Source organism: Triturus cristatus, chromosome 3_1 (genome assembly GCF_964204655.1).
Source record: "Triturus cristatus chromosome 3_1, aTriCri1.1, whole genome shotgun sequence".
Classification (NCBI taxonomy): domain Eukaryota; kingdom Metazoa; phylum Chordata; class Amphibia; order Caudata; family Salamandridae; genus Triturus; species Triturus cristatus.
The window spans coordinates 979,605,968-979,618,653 of record NC_140583.1 but is presented as its reverse complement, the minus strand read 5'-3'; the positions used below and the strand labels follow the sequence as shown (position 1 = coordinate 979,618,653).

Genomic DNA, 12,686 nt, shown 5'->3' with positions numbered 1-12,686 from the left:
TGTTTCTTCACCTGACATGAACTGACCCTGTTCCAGACCAGTGGTCCTTGTCAAAGGCACATGGACTTTACTAGATATCCTGATTTTTTTTTTCAAGGATTTCATCATGCACGTGATCTACGTGCACTGCATTCCCAAAAAATGCAGTGTGTGCACCCACATTGCCTATGCCCAACATACCATACTCAAGCCCTCTTATTCCGCGAAGAACTGACGTGTACCAAGGACATTGCAGCTGGGATACCGTGCAGCGTAAGTGCGAACAGATTTCCAGATGCCCAGCTAACATGTTTATGACGGCTCCAGATAGACTGATGTGCCAAGTTCCATTAACGTAACAGGAACGAATGAGGAGCCATGGCTCGTTAAAAGTTAACATGTTTACCTTCTAATTAGAGATAATCTTGTTTGGGACTTGGCAAGTGGACCCGTGGCTGAGATCAAATTAGAAAACTGCTTGTTTTATCACACACTGTGGCACTACTGTTGGAGGAGGCAGCATACACTGGTGTCTTCAGTAGCACGCACTGGGTAGGGAAATCAAAGAATGTCTCAGAAACGAAAGACCAGATGTGCAAAAAATTCATTCAGTAAAAGTGGTAGCAAATTACGCACCACCTTTACTGAATCCATTCTGTTTTTGTGCACTGACCAATGTACTAATGAGTCGGTTCGCTAAAATCCAATTTGTAGTGGGTTGTAATTGGATTTATACTAAGCCTGGGTGTAGCAGGCATAGTGCGGCAATGCGTACTTCCACGGAGTTTGAAAAAAACTCTGTGGAAATACGTTACGCTCCCTCCCCCCTCCCACATTAATACATTTTTTAAGGAGGCACTTACCTGCGTGGCTACCTCCTCCTCTGCCTGGCCGCTCTCCTTCCTGCTCCTCGCTATCCTCCTCCTATGAAAAAACACTACATTGTGCGTCTTTCGTCTTGTATTACTCTGGGAGGTTGGATGTACTGGCTAACTCTGCTCCGCCATGGAAGAGAGTTTTTGACTAATCCACGTATGGAACAGAGCGCGGAGTAGGCAAAAATCCGCAAACTCCGTTGGCGGAGCAGTTACCCGCCCTGGGTTAATTTATACCCCACTATGAATCGCAGCCATTACGGGGATGGTGTCCACCACACCACCATGTCTGTGATTGCTTTTAAATAAAGCATTTTTTTTTAAACGGAACCCATTTTCCTTAAAGGAATGTGTTTGAAAATAAAAATGAAAAGTAAAAAATGTTAAGAGTACACAGGACCACTGCCTACGCTTAAAAAATATTTTTCTCAACATTCACAAAGTAAAGGGTTGCTTTTGGGACCCCTTTTCCCTTTGTAAATGGGTTACCATTACATTTTCATTCGTAGTTCGTAAAATATTAATGTTTTGCAACTGAATTATGGTAAAGTCCCATACAGAATCAGTATTAGGAAGGGAAGCCATAAACTCGCCACTTCCAAATATTGATTCTGTATTTGGCCGCAAGCAGAAATTGTGATTCGGTAACACATTACCGAATCTCAATCCGGGTTTCATACATACCAAGGAGCCTTTTTGTGGTTGCAAATGGCCCGATTTTGTGAATTGGACCTTTTGCAAACACAAAAAGGCTTCATACATCTAGCTGTTAGTGGTGTGAGTTATTTTCATTTTACTCTTGCAGTATATAGGAGATTTGGTAGCTCCTCTGCAAGCGTGTTTAAGTTGCTAATTGCCTTTTAACCTCGCCGTGGTCATTTATGGGTAAGGCTTTTGTCAGTAAGCAAGTGTCACAGTTCTTAACATGATGGTTTAGGGCTTCACCCTGTCACCTAGAATATGGTAGTACTACCTTTGGTTATTCTGTGTACTCGCCAGTTGGGTGCAATTACAGCTATTTTGTAGCAATAATCACAGACTTTTTATCTTACTTTTGCTTTACAGAGTTTTCTGGATACAGAGCAATAAGAGGCGTTCATTTTTCTTCCCAGCAGTCAAGTACTGGCTTTGGTTTCAGCAGCAGTAGGAATTGGCTGGTTGCTGCCAGAGTTTCTAGAACTCTTCCTTGCACATTAAGTGCAGGCCACAAGGTGTGGAGTGGAGAAGTGTGGCTCAATGATTAGAGTGGCAGACCCTGATGCAGAGGTCTAATCCGGGACCAGGGTTCAATTCCCCGCCTTGGTGGGTCTTGGGCTCAAAAATTCCACGGACATGATAATTCTTGCCTTGGTGCCTATTCCAATCATGGAGTCCCACTCTGCAACTCTGGGCAATAGCTTGCTTAATCTCCACAACGGCCCCCACAACGCTAAGGATGCCTGGTCTCCACCTTGGGGGTGCCCAGGAGTGGATGCCTCACAGGGAAAGCCAGGATGGGTTCCACAGCGGTATTCGTACAAGTTCCTTGAGACCCTTGCGGGTGAGTAGTGCGCTATACAAGTATCAATTTACATATACAAGGTGTAGAGGCACACATGGCTAGGACTAGAAGCCTGTCAGTGATGCTGCAGGATCTTAACTATCTCGTCTTCCTCAATTGGAGTCTTGACATATGACAAATCCACCTTTGTCTTTATAAAGTTAGGCAAATTAAGGGTGGAACCTACAGCGCTTGACTGGGTCTTATAATGCAATAGACATCTTTGTGCCTGTCTATAAACTTTACTGTTCCATAATTGTACCTTCATATAATTTCCCCTCCTTTTTTAACTGTTCCTCCTAGCTTACCCCGTTCGAGTTATCTCCTTTCTCCCACTGGTGTCACTCTTATGCGCCTTCGATTGTCCAGCAAAGGCCACATTTGTTACTGATCTTCCCTATGAATAAGCTTGCCGATCACCATCACTTTGATTGACTGCTTGTCATTTACAATATACTATCATTAGGCTTCCAACGGACAACTCAAACATTGCCAAGAATTTGAGAATGAATGAAATCTCCTATTTTCAAATGATATAATTTCCATTTTCAAATATCATGTCTACATGCAACTATGCAAGTCTCAGAAGATCCTCCACTTCAAGTGGAGGAGGAGACCTGAGCCAATGGAACCTTGGCTAAGACCACATTGTTTACATGGCCTGTCAATTGTAACAACCATGATTGGCCGCAAAGAGGTACGGTCAGGCCAAAAGAAAGTGTGTGAATGTGAACAAAGTTGACTACGTGAAACCAACTCATGAAGCACCTCATCAACTCCTGGTGAAAGGACATGTCATGTCAGAAGACTCTGTCTCATGCATTGGCTGTACAGTAAGATAGGTTCTGGTTCCTCCAAATGTTGACACCCAGTTATATTCCATCCCGGATCCCTCACCTAGTCGTGCCTTACCTTGTCCACACACCATCTATTAAAAAACAGAAGTCTACCGGTCAATCATCAGCGTTTCATGATCTTATTCTCTGGAACTGTGTATGTGGCAGGCGAACAGTTATTGAGGGTGTTGCTACCAATGTAGTAAACAAAAAGTGCCAGAATTAAGGAATTGCCCCTGACTAATTGAATTCCTACTACCATATTCCTTTTATGCTCTATGACTAATCCTTTGAATTAGCGCCAAAGGAAAGAGGTGGTGGCACCTTGCAACACGGGGCCTACAACTCAGGGTCTGATTTAGAGTTTGGCAGAGGGGTACTAACTCCATCACAAACGAGAAAGATACCTTGCCCAATGTGTTACAAGTATGTTAGGATTTAATGCACTTGTAATAAGGCAGAGGGGATATCGATCATGTTGTGATGGAGTAATCCATCCACCAGAATCTAAATCAGCCCTTAATGTTATCTTTCATATGCCAGGTATTGAATTCACTCAACGTCAACAGTGGCTTTCTATCAGATCAGCAGGGAAGAGACCATCTCCATGCATTGTAGCTAAATCCAAACATACTCCAAGAGCCACTATGAATCTTTAAAAAGCGAGGTACAAAAAGGAGAAAACGAGCAAGTAGCGTCAGTGAATCAAAGGAGGAGGGACGAAGACCTTCGGTTATGACCATGGAGTTGACCAAACATTGGCAGGTGCCTGGACTATGTACCTCAGTAAATGAGAGGGAGTGTTCTGTGAAGGAAAGGCACCGATATTGAGATATTACAAGATGCAAACCATATGCTTTCAATCCTTATATCCATGTGGTGGAGAAGACACTTAATTTTAGAGTAGGCCCTGCACATTCAGCCATTCATCGTAAGGGATTTGGAGTATAATATCATGCCATTCAAGCAAACGTTTTTTGTTGTTGCCGTCTTATATAGTGCGAACTTGACAAGAAGGTATTGGAGCACTTTACACAAGGACACATTCATTTTTGGTAGCCACGTGGAGATTAAGTGATTTGCCCAGAATCACGGGATGTTGAGTTGACGCTGATTCTCGATCCTGGTTCCCCAGCTCCAAAGCCGGCTTCTCTGGCCGTTACAGCACATCCTTTCACATAAACACAAGTAGACCACGCCCTACTGCTAATAGGGGCTGCAGTAATATGGATAAAATGCATCTGTTCAGGTTATATCTAGACAGGTAGCTACCTCCTAGTCACTCTCCTCAAGTATTTGCCTCTTCACTCATCCCATCTCATTTATTCATTCTCTCCACCTTGGCCTCTCTTTCCTTGCTCTCCGTCATCTAGCACTAGAAAACCCTCCCAGTGCCACCATCTTTTCACATCTCTTATTTTTCCATTTCTTTTTGTTGCCGGTCATTGTCCCTCCACTTGATTTTCATTTCATCCATTTGCTTATCATTTTGCCCATTTTCTAATTTAAAATCTTGACAATTTATTTTATTTCTACTGTGTTCACTCCATTTACTTGATTCTTTTATTTGTTCAATATAGAGAGATAATTGGTCTTGCTTGTTGTTTGTGATGCGCACTGAAGTTCACTGGTTGAGCTGCACTACATAAAAATTCAAAACGGAGAAATATACAGAAGTGTTAGGTAAACTGACATCAGGCTCTGTAACTGATGTGAGTGAACTCACACATGCTTCCCGTGAGCACACATTTGGAGTATGCTGTTGTGAGTTTCTGGTGGGTGGGCAGGCACAGGGAGTAGCAATGGATTAAAATGACGTGTCACCAGTCATGATACTGTAATGGCTATTTTTGCTTCACATAAAAACACAGTTTTGGGAACATCGGCTTTTCTGCGATAGATAGATAGATAGATAGATAGATAGATAGATAGATAGATAGATAGATAGATAGATAGATAGATAGATAGATAGATAGATAGATAGATAGATAGATAGATAATGTTTCAGTGGCCAATCAAAATGCAGTGTGATAAGGGGGTTAACAGAGTTTGTTCCACTTTTTTATCCGTTTGTGTACATTGTCCTAAATCGCTTAGTTTAGGTATGATTTTGAAGAGGTGAGAGAAAATATGCACAAGATCTGCCTCAAAATTCATTTGAAAAATTAAAAAACTTAAATGGGTATACTCTGAATCTGGGAATGGAGAGGAGAGGAATGGTACGGCCTTTAAAAAGGCTTCAATCCTCTTGATTAATTCAGCATAGTGCAGCAGGTGTGTATTTCTAGTTCAAGGAATCATGAAATTAGACTTATGGTAGCTGCTCAGAAATTCTATTCCACAGACATAGTGGTACATGTGTAGAACTGCCCACCCTGTCCAGTAGTGGTAGACATCAACTCAGTAGCATACTTTTAGAAAGCATAGGACCGATGGGGATAACTAAAATATGTGCAACTGCAAAGGCTACCTAGATAAAGCAAACAGACAGGGAAAGACCAGGCAAGCCTGGTAGGCCTCGCCCATAGGCAGTATGTGTGGTTACAAACTTTGGGGCATTTTTACAAGTCCCATCCACCACTGGAGCGTCACATTTTTTGATGCTCTGGTGGCGTAGCACTATTTCCCATATTTACAACGAGGTGGTAAGCCACTTAGCGTGGCTTAACACCACCTTGTAAATATGCCCCTTTCCACCGAAGTCCTCAGCGTCAAAGTGGCGTGCAATGGGTGCTGCAGTGGGCATTCCACCACAACCCCCATTGCTTTTTGACGCTACCCCAGATTTACAAGGCTGATGCAGCGTCAAAAACTAAGGCCATGGAATACCTGTTCTTAGCATGACGCTATTCTGCAGCATGGTAGCATTCTGCAGCACACGTAGAATGAGCAAATCACCCTTATTGATTGCTTATGTGCGGTTAGGTCTCCCTTCCTGCACATAAACAATCGCTCCTGCAGTGCAGGCACCCTTGCAACATGGCGGTAGGTTGCCTGCGCTGGCCCAACACAGAGGTGCCACGTATTCTTGTGACTAGAGTGCACCCCTGCGTTAAAAAATGTCGGAGCGCGGGGGCGTGGCTTGGACGGCAGTCGAGATGGCCGCCTGATTCAGTCACTCCGTCGGACCGGGGGAAAACGCTGCCCTTCCCGTGCCCTGCGGCTGATTGTTCGCGCCTCTGGCAGTGCGCGGATCACTATGTGAGGAGTCTGGCACAAGAGGAGCCCTCTGAACCCGACGGCGGACCCTGCACAGTCAACTTTCCGGCAGGTTTTGCTTCGCGACGCGTGGGGATTACAAAATGGCGCCTCCCCGATAGTCCGAACGAGATGTCCCCGTTCGGCTGCACCGATGTCCCACAGCAAGTACTCATTGTCCATCGCTCTTGACTGCTTATTATCGCTGATGGCGCCTTGCTGATAATGTTTCCTCAGCGCCTTCTGCTGCTTCTGCGAGCTGGTTGTTAATGCATCGGCATGCCTGACCTCAAGATGGCGGCGATGCGGAGAGGCTCCACGCTTAACTAGCTTAACTAGCGTTACTTACGCTCAGTCGGCCAAGGAGATGGTTACCTCCAAGTTACCAGCGCGACCCCAGTACAAGCCAAATACAAGCCACGGATCTGTTTGAGAATGGTTGGATTCTCCCAGACAGCATTGTGCAAACACCTGATTTTGATCTTGAATTTGAATCCTGTCTTGGACCCCTGAGGCTCTGATGCAATCTAGGGGTGGTGACTCACGGAGGAAAGGAGCCGTACATCAAACTCTATCACGCTAAGTCTGTGCGCTCCGTGTGCGATTTTGCGGAGGGTAAGTCTGGGCCACTAAGCTGGGGGTAGCTTTGGTCCCTTAGCCGTGCGTATTTGCCCATGCTGATACAACTCCTGATACCACTGGCTACTTGCTGGGGCCACTGCCTTTTTCTCTGCGACTTTGCCTCACGGCCTTCTGGCGGCTAATCCCACCACACCTCGGCAATTGGACGGCAGGCTGCAAGGGTTGTGGCCGATTGGAAGTCACTAGTCAATTTCGCGAGCCGAGTGTAAAACCAGCTAATTACCCAACTGTTACCACGACCTCTAAAATGGCTGACCGCGAATCTAAGTTGGTGCACAAGAGAAATAAAGGTGAACCCTCACAGTCAGACTCACCTATCAAAGTGAAGCCAGATATCAATAGTACTCTGGAGCTAATCCTGAAAAAGCTGGCTGATGTCCGTGAGTTGTCCAAGTCGACCAAACAAACCACTGACACTATACAGCTGGAGATAACGGCCATCAGAGCAGATATGATTGCTGTGAATAACAGACTTTCCGTAGCTGAACAGAGGATCAGTGATGTTGAGGACATCGTCTCCAAGTTGAGTAAGGATACAAAGGCCCTGAAGGATATGTCCTCTATGCTCTTGAGACAGACGGCCGAGTTGGAAGACCGCAATCGTAGGGGCAACATCCGAATTCTTGGTGTTCCGGAGGGGTCAGAGGATGTTCTGGGCTCTTGTTTAGCCTTTCTGGAGGACTGGATACCTAAGTTCACTGGCATAACGTTCGATCAACCTTTTGAACTGGACAGAGCACACAGAATCCCTTCATTCAAATCCTCATCACGGCAGGGGGACCGTCCAATCATTTGTAAGCCTCTGCGATTCCGACAAGTAGAAGCAATACTTGGATATGCCAGGAAAACCCACCATCTCATCTGGAAGGGTCACAAAATCATTTTTACCCAAGATTTTTCGAAGCCTACTGTGGATATTCGAAGGGGGTTCCTAAGTCTAAGAGACAAAATGAGGTCCAGGGGTATCCTGTTCTCCTTTGTCGGTCCTACTAGGTTCAAGATCACCGAGGGGGGGAAACACCTCTTTTTCAACGACCCCGGAGACCTTGCGTCCTATCTAGAAGGCCCTCCTACTCAGGACATGGATTCATCACAGCTCTTGGCCAGTAAGAGAAAGTCCTCACCAGGCCCGGTGTAGTGCATGTACTGATTTCTTTGCTCCTCTTGACATTGTCTTATTCAAAGGTACCGGTACATCGTATTGGCTCATGTGTATTTTGTGACTTGTGGGATTGTACGGGTCTTTTCTTCTGTAGGTTGATACTTGGATATGATGGCAGTTATTTGTCTTTCGGCTTGCATTTTTATCCGAAGGATCTTTGATAGTTGGGTATTGGGAAGGTATGTATGTGTATATGTTCTGACCATGTTGTTTCCCCCGGAGTGCGGGTGGACGCTTCTGTCGTCGCACCTCCCACATGCTAAGTATTGAGGTAGGGGTGGGCTGGGAGGGTATGGGGGGGATTGGGTTGAGAGCGCCCATGTTTTCATAACCATTTTCATGGTTTTCACAGTTGCTTCCTCATTTGCTCTCCTTCTACTTTTCTGTCTTCTCTTTTCTTTCCTTTTCTCCTTCTCCTTGATTCTTCTCTTTATCTGGCGTCTCCTAATCACTAGACATGTCTGGTGTCCTATGTACCGTATGCAATTTTCGGGATGGGACTGTCCGGCTTCCAGGGGTATAATACTGTTGCTGTTGTATGCTTTTATTGACTTCCATATTGGGCCTGCTTCGTGGTATTTAAAATATTCGCATTTGTCCCTATGTCAAGAACCATATTTGTTGAGTTCACCATTTGAAACCATTCTTAATGACCGCTAACAAACAAGGTGTCCTGTCGAGCGATTTGAAGATAGTTTCCCTAAATGTTAAAGGTCTTAACCACCCTGTGAAAAGACGTAAGGCATTAGAGTATTTAGCCAAGACCAAAAGTGATATTGTGCTGCTACAGGAGACTAAACTTTCCGAAGTGGACAATAACCTTATTAAATGTAACTGGATTTCGCAATTGGCATGCTCTCCAGCAGCTAAGAAGAAACGAGGGGTCATGACCTTGATTTCGAGATCTGCTAATATCACGCTAGAATCCTCCACACACGACAATGAAGGTCGTTTTTTGCTCACTCACTTGAGGAGAGGCGACGATTTAATACATGTGATCAATATTTATGGGCCTAACACGGATGACCCCACCTTTTGGTGTAGCGTCTCTGACAGGTTAGATAGTTTTCCTCAGGAGGATCTTATAGTAATGGCAGGAGACTTCAACCTTCCCCTGGACCCGATAATTGACAGGCAGTCCAACTGCCACTACCAAACTACGAGCTCACACGCTGAGCTCATCACTATTTGTTCTAAATTTAACCTCAAGGATCCCTGGAGACTCCAGCACCCAGACACAAGGGATTATACTTTTTATTCGGCCCCTCACAACTCATACACTAGGATTGATTATATCCTTGTCTCTGGGGCATACACCAGCCTCATTGAGTCCTCTGATATTGCCCCAAGATTGATTTCTGATCACTCTTGCATCTCTCTTAACTTAACCGGTAGTCACAAGGAACAAACTCCCAAACGGTGGCGGTTTAACAATGATGTCTTATCAGACCCTGAAGATAAAAAGAAGATTGCGGAGGCCATTTCAGAATACCTTGGTCACAACAAGGTGTCTGATACTAATATAAATACACACTGGGACGCATTGAAGGCCACTATAAGGGGGCTAATCATTGCTATAAAAACAAAAATAAATAAACGCCTGAATCAGGGACTACTCCAACTAGAACGGGAAATTAGAGACTTAGAGACTGCCCATATTGCCTCCTTAAGCGACTCTACTCTATTGTTGACTTTGACACAAAAGAAGTATGAGTACAATAAGATATTGAGTGAACGCGCGGGGGTGTGGATTAATAAATTTAAAGCGCTGAATCTTTGTGAGGCCAACAAGGCAGGGAAACTTTTAGCTTCATATCTTAAACATAGACAAAATCAACATGTTATCTCTTCAATCAAGGACGCTAATAACCTAACCCATACAACACACAAGGGCATTCTCAATACTTTTAAACAATTTTATCAGGACCTATACTCAAACAATCAGACTTTTGACACTGAGAAGTGCACTGCTTTCCTCCGTGATCTTAATTTGCCACAACTCTCAGAAGACGACTCTGCCATGTTAGGTATGGAAATCAACAGCTCGGAAATAGATAAGACGGTCAGGTCCTTGAAAGAAAACAAAGCGCCAGGGCCGGATAGCTTCACGGCATCCTTCTATAAATCTTTTTTAACCCAATTAGGTCCTGTTATGAAACAGGTTTTTAACCATATTGCTGACACTGGGCACACACCTGATTCTATGACTGAAGCCAACATTGTTGTTATCCCCAAGGAGGGGAAGGACCCTGTTCATCCTAAAAATTATAGGCCCATCTCGCTTATAAATGTTGATTGCAAAATATACGCCAAAATACTTGCGGTCAGGCTAAATTTGGTTCTTCATAAATTAATAAGCAATTCCCAGGTGGGGTTCCTCCGGAACCGGTTATCCAACGATAACACACGTCTGTTATGCCATGTATTAGAAAATGCAGCAACTAAATCTGTACCCTCGATTGCCATTACGTTAGACGCCGAGAAGGCCTTCGACAGAGTCTCTTGGTCGTTCTTGGAACGTTGCCTGCATTTCTTTAATTTGGGTAAGGATTTTATTAAAATGGTTATGTCACTTTACCTAAAGCCGACTGGACGTATAGCTGTCAATGGGTCACTTTCGGAGTCCTTCCCCCTATATCAGGGTACCAGACAGGGATGCCCTCTATCTCCATCACTTTTCCTCTTGGCATTGGAACCTCTTCTTCAGGCTATCAAGCTCAACGCGGATATTGCGGGTGTTGACATCAATGGTGTACGTGTCAAATTGGCCGCGTAAGCGGATGACATTTTGATAGTTACAGAACGTCCGGATTCCTCCATTACAGCCCTAATGGAAACGATTGCATTATATTCTCTGCACTCCGGATATAAACTCAATAGAGATAAATCGGAAGTTAAACCACTAAATGTGTTTTCTACTAGCGACATGTTGGGGGACTCTGGGTTAACATGGCAGTCGAGTTTTATTAAATACCTGGGGCTTGAATTTGGTAATAATATTATGGACACCCTGTATCAGAATGAAAAGGTACTCCTACAGAAAATGAAGACACTCTTGGATGCCTGGTCCCCAAAATTCATCACGTGGTGGGGGAGAATTGAGACTATCAAGATGATGGTTACTCCTTTAGTTAATTATCTCATAAGTATGCTACCATTGCTATTAACTGACTCCTTTCACCATAAATTAGATACTCTTTTAACGTCCTTTCTTTGGCGCGGTAAAAAAGCCAGAATCAGCATTCGAAAATTGAGGCTTGATAAGACAATGGGAGGCGTTAACCTGGCTGACTTTCGTCTCTACCAGTATGCCTTTCTGGCGAGGCAGGGCCTGCTTTGGATTTCTCCTCCTGATCACTATATACCAGTGTGGCTGGAAGTGGAGGGGGCTCTCCTCCATAACATACGCCCCCTGTCAGTTCTCACGGCTAACCGTCTTGTCGCCACCCACTCTAGGTCCATCTTTAAGAATACTAAATTAGCTCTCTTAAAAATAGATAGGTCCATGGATGTCAGCAATATGGAATCGCTTTGGCTAAACTCCAAGTTCCTTTATAATGGTAAACCATTACTCCTTGACTCCTGGTGCAAAAAAGGTATCTTTTTTCCCCATCAATTGGTAAAGGATGCATACCCATTGACGTTCAGGGAACTTCAATCTCGTTTCCATTTGGCTGATATCGAATTTTACAATTTTCTGAAAGTGAGAGCTGCCATTACGAAATCCAGAATGTCTCCTAGCTCCCCATCGCTACCCACGTTTGTATCAAAACTTAATAAGCTTGGCCATCAGGTCTCCCAGATTTATCAACTTCTGCGCCCAAAATCCTCCAAGCTTAATTCTAAGGTAGTAGATTACTGGAAGGTGCTTTCGGCTAATCAGCTAACCGAAGATTCGTGGTCCCCGCTATGGAGATCAGTTACACGTAATAAGATTTCCCCAGTTCTCTCCCAAACGAAATTCTGGCTATTACACAAAGCCTTTTGGACACCGGCTAGGCTGTTCTCCATGGGGATCCGGGAAGATGATGTGTGTTGGAATTGTAATCAAGACAGAGGTGATTTGGCTCACCTTATTTTACACTGTCCTGTTGTGAAACTCTTCTGGGATAGGGTCCACTTGTTTTTGTCTAATTTGTTTAACTGTATTCTCCCCAGGTCCCTAACGTCCGTGGTAACTGCTTTTTTACGGGTGGATTTGCAGTCGGAAGGGGACAGAGCTCTCCTTGATCTACTGTTGATCTCTGCAGTTAAAATGATACTCACCAATTCGAAGGATACTAGCAAGGCCTCCTACAAGTGTTGGATGAACTGGGTCATACACCTCAGGGGGGCAGACAATATTGTTTTGCAACATTCACCTTGGAAAACCTCCACGAGGAACATATGGTCTACCCTGGACGATTATTTTGCCTCTCATAAGCCGCCATGATTTCATTTTCTGGAAGATGATT

General features: G+C 44.4%; 1 protein-coding gene across 4 annotated transcripts in view; it reads left to right on the top strand.

Moving 5' to 3' along the window:
* LOC146861354 (cAMP-dependent protein kinase inhibitor alpha-like) overlaps nucleotides 1-12,686 on the top strand; it is a 330,507-nt gene that overhangs the window by 295,047 nt on the left and 22,774 nt on the right. The gene's annotated exons all lie outside the window — the stretch shown is intronic.